Below are 4,295 nucleotides of genomic sequence, written 5' to 3'. Positions count from 1 at the left end.
GGGATAGGGGGGCCACATGGAGGCTCCACCAAGAAATCTGTGACCTCACTCCCTCATTCCCAGAAAACATCATTCACCACCTCAGTCCCTAAGCTTGGCTGTTTTCACTTGGATGGTCTCTGAATGGTTGGGATTGGGGATTATTCTGCAATTTTTTTTTTGGTCTGAACTTAAAATTGAAAGGAAACAAGAAAAATGTATGAAGCAAAATGAAGACAAAAGATTGATAGCCCAGTCCTGTGGCTCAGCTGGCCAAGGGCAATGGAAGGAAGCATGCAACCATGGTCTGGCCGAGTTTGTGGCTAGGACCCACACAAATATCTGAGAAACCTATGGTATGGGGGAACTCATTGGACCCAGCCTAGGTTGAGTCCATGGGCATGATCAACCCTCACTAGAGTGGCCAGGAGGGTTCAAAGGTTCTGTTCTCTTCCCTAGTTCCGTGATTGGCTCTTGCCCACACTAGATGTGCCCATAGAGGTTTTGGGTCTTTCCAGCTCCAAATTTGGACAGGATGTGGAGTGTGTAGGCTTGGAGTGGTGGGAGGGGGGAACAGGTCTCACTTCCAACTTATCCTGTTCTTGGCAGGAGATGCTGTGAGCTGGTCTGTCCTTGTGGGTCACACTGCCTGACAAAAGCATGCATAGTGAGTAGCAGTTGATAGGTTGGGGTCCAGACCTCCAGGACTCAAGATGGCTTCTGTGAATGACCTGAGCCATGCTTTTTCCTACAAATAAAAAAAGCAATCAGTTCACCCTCAGCTTCCAGTCACCACAGTACTGTACTGTTCTCATGACTTCAAGAGCTAGCAATGGTCAAAAGTCTCTCCCCCTTGTTCAGTGAGGAAAGAACGTGAAGCATCTGTGCAGACACAGTGCAACCACACTCACGCACACATACAGAAATGAGAAACACAAATACTGAAGCCCTTTCAGCAAGTCCAGCCTCCCTCCACCCCTAACCCTTGCAGTTCCAACACTTCAATAACCATAAATGTTAGATGGAATGGGGGTGGGGGTGGGGTGGCAGGTGGGGCAGAGAGTTCTCAACTGAAAAACAAAAGGCAAAAACAAAAACAAGCACCTCTAGACAAAGAATATTTCTTGAAAATATAGGAAACGTGTTTTCCTGAGGCAGCCCAGGCAGGGCTCAGGACCAGGGAAGCCTTTGGGCAAGGGAGGGCTTCTGGGGCCTGGGGAGATAAGCTCACTGATGGGCCCACAACATCACCTCTCAGGTAGGAGCACTTGCTCCAGTTACATTCAGTCTGCAGACCCTTGCTCAGCCCCAAAGGGGTAAGAAGAAAATTAAGGATTGCTTGTTTGGGTTTAAAAAGAGTTCTCAATTTACAAAACATATAGAGGAAGAACATATCCATATGTGTAACAGCAACACAAGCCCAGAGTTAGGTGGTGGGGTCACCTTGACTATCCCTGTGCCAGAGAGCAATGCCACCCTGGCTAAAGGAGGAAAGGAGCTGCCCCCAAGCATCTGCTCCCTGGAGTCAGGGACTCATACAGACACATGCACATAGTCATGTTTCCTTTCAGGCAGGGGCCTGTTCCAGGCACCACCCATAATCTCAGGAAGAACAGTGCTTCATTAGCATGAAGAGGTTCCCTTCTACCCCTTCCCTAACCCATCCTGAAGGAAAGGGACCAGCTCTCAGGAAATCCACTCACAATTATTCTTGGCAGACCCCAGGGCTGTAGCAAGTAGTGGGACAGGAGGCAGAATGGTCCCCACCAGCATCACACATCAGCTTGGGCCTGAAGGCTTTCCTCCTTTTGGCTTCCCTAGGTACAGACAGTTGATTAAAGCTCTGGGTGGGGGGCATCTGGGGCAGTGCTGCTGGGTCAAGAGCATGACACACTCATCACAGGCAAAAGGCTTCAGGCCCAGGTGGCTCTGCATGGGTTGTGTCATAGGGTCATGCTGGGTGCACATCTTGTTGTTGATATTGCAGAGGAAGGGCCTCATGAGCCAGAGTGTCTTCTCCTGCTGCCTCAGGGTGGCCAGGTCCTTGTAGCCTTCTCACAGACTGAGAACTTAAATGACTGGGTGTCTGCTGCATAGGCTGTGTGAGGCATTAAGATCCTCAGCCTCCTCCTCAGCAGCCCCTGCTGCCAGTCTCACGTGCCCCCTCCTCCTTGATGAACAGCTCCTCCTTTGTGTGCATCTCCATATGAGCAGTGAGCTGCTCACAGGCAGGAAAGCCCTTGGCACAGAGCAAGCACACATACAGATTGTCTCCATATGACACCGTCTCATAGTTCTCTTGCTGGTGTGGCCCTGCCACTCTCACTCCAGCTCTGCCCACTGTCCTGGCACCTCTCCTTGCTATTCTCCTCCTTCTTTCAGAGGTATGGGGGATTTCTGTGATGCCCACTGGGGCCACCAATACCAACATCATTGGTCAGAATGCCATTGGGATCAGTGTCCCCAAGCCTTCACTCTCCACCTGGGCTGGGGCCCTTGGGCCCCATTTCTCTTCCCAAATGCCTAGAGGTAGAAACAGCCTCCTTCTGGCTTCATTCCTTCTTCCAAGAGGCTCAGGTAGTTTTCTTCAGTATTTTCCATATCCATGAGCTCATCGGGGTGCCACCCAACTCAGCCTAAGTGATACTGTTGGGAACAGGTGGGATGAAGACTGTCAGGGGTGAGTCGTGCAAGCTTTTAACCAGCTGTGCTGGGTCATCAGGGTCAAGTGTGGGCTCTTTGTGGACTGGTCTAGGTCCAGCTACTGTTCACAACCCCTGCTACTCCCATTAGTCCTACTGCCACAGCTACCTGAGTCCACGTCCCCACTGGCTGAAAAGAGCCCCAGGCCCCAGGCAGTACATGTTCGCCTGAGCACAGCTACCCATAAAAATCTCAGCATCTCTACCACTGGGCTAAGGAAGTTCCTAGAAAAAGTGGTGAGGGCATTTCTTTTAGAATAGCATCACCACTTCCCTCATTTCCTCCCAGTTTTTCCTTCCTGACTCTCCACACAATTTCTATACCTCATTTTCAACATAGTGTACAGTGAGTACACTGCTGCACCTTGCCACCCTTTGTCCTGTGCTCCTCCAAACAGGTAAAATTGCATAAAAGACAAAAGGTACAGAAAACAAAAAGCAGCTACCAAGAGAAAAAAGTAAAGCAAAATAACATACAACCTCATATGCATTTCTAGGTGGTCATTTTTGATAAACATTATTTTATATGATCATATGCAAATGGCAATTGAGCCTTTATTATCCTCTTCTAAGATTATACTCCTTTGATCTCACTGTGTGAATGTCTAGCATCCTGCATATTTTGTGTCCAAGTATATATTTTGTCTTTTACCAACCAGGTTGTTCACTTTTTGATTTATAGGCACATTCAAGCTACAACAAATCATAGAAGTCATGTAAACGATGTTTCTTTTGGGTCTGGCTCTCTTTGCTTAATACAATTTTTTCCAAATTTTCCATTTTCTTATGAAGGGTGCAGTATCATTCTTTCTGACTAAGGAGTAGAATTCCAGTGTGTAAATGTACCACATGTTCATGATCTATTTGTCCATTGATGGGAAACTGTGTTGATTGCATATCCGGGCTACAGTAAACAATACTGCAACAACCTTGGCTGTGCTGGTAGCTTGAGAGTGGCCTTGTTTGTGGTCTATTGGTTGAGTGCCCAACAGTGGGATTGGTGTGTCATAGGGAAGCTCTATGTTTAGTTGTTTGAGAAATCTCCATACTGCTTTCCAGAGCTCTTGAACAAATTTACATTCCCACCAACAGTGGCCTTTTGGACACTTCCCCACAAGCACCTGTTATTGTTAATTTTCTTGATAATGGCCATTCTAACTGGGATGAGGTGGAATCTCAGTGTTGTTTTGCTTTGCATTTCTTTTATGGCCAAAGAAGTCGAGCATTTCTTCATGTGTCTATTGGCCATTCTTACTTCTTCTGAGCAGTCTCTCTAAGTCTTTAGCCCAGATATTAATTGGGTGGTTGTTTCTTTGAGGATTTGTTTTTGGGGGGTTAATTTTTTTGAGCTCTAAGTATATTTTAGATAGGAGGTCCTTCTCTGGTACTTTTCCAGTAAGAATCTTCTCCCATTCTGTGGGCTGTTTATCTTGTTCACTATGCCCTTTGCCATGCAGAACCTCTTCAGTTTGATGTAATCCCATTTATCTAGTCTTTCCTTGCTTCGTTTTGTTTCTGGATCTATATTTAGGAAGTTTCAACCCATGCCTAGGAGCCCTAGTATTTTCCCCACCTCTTCTTGTAATATTTTCAATGTATCAGGTCTTATATTGA

At 46.9% G+C, this 4,295-nt stretch overlaps 1 pseudogene; it reads right to left on the bottom strand.

The window, feature by feature from the left end:
- Nucleotides 1-1,758: 1,758 nt before the first annotated feature.
- LOC122112029 lies at nucleotides 1,759-3,578 on the bottom strand (annotated as a pseudogene).
- Nucleotides 3,579-4,295: the final 717 nt, after the last annotated feature.

Source organism: Dipodomys spectabilis, unplaced genomic scaffold (assembly GCF_019054845.1).
Source record: "Dipodomys spectabilis isolate Male_0828 unplaced genomic scaffold, ASM1905484v1 ptg000091l, whole genome shotgun sequence".
Lineage (NCBI taxonomy): Eukaryota > Metazoa > Chordata > Mammalia > Rodentia > Heteromyidae > Dipodomys > Dipodomys spectabilis.
This window is presented reverse-complemented; position numbering and strand designations above follow the sequence as displayed.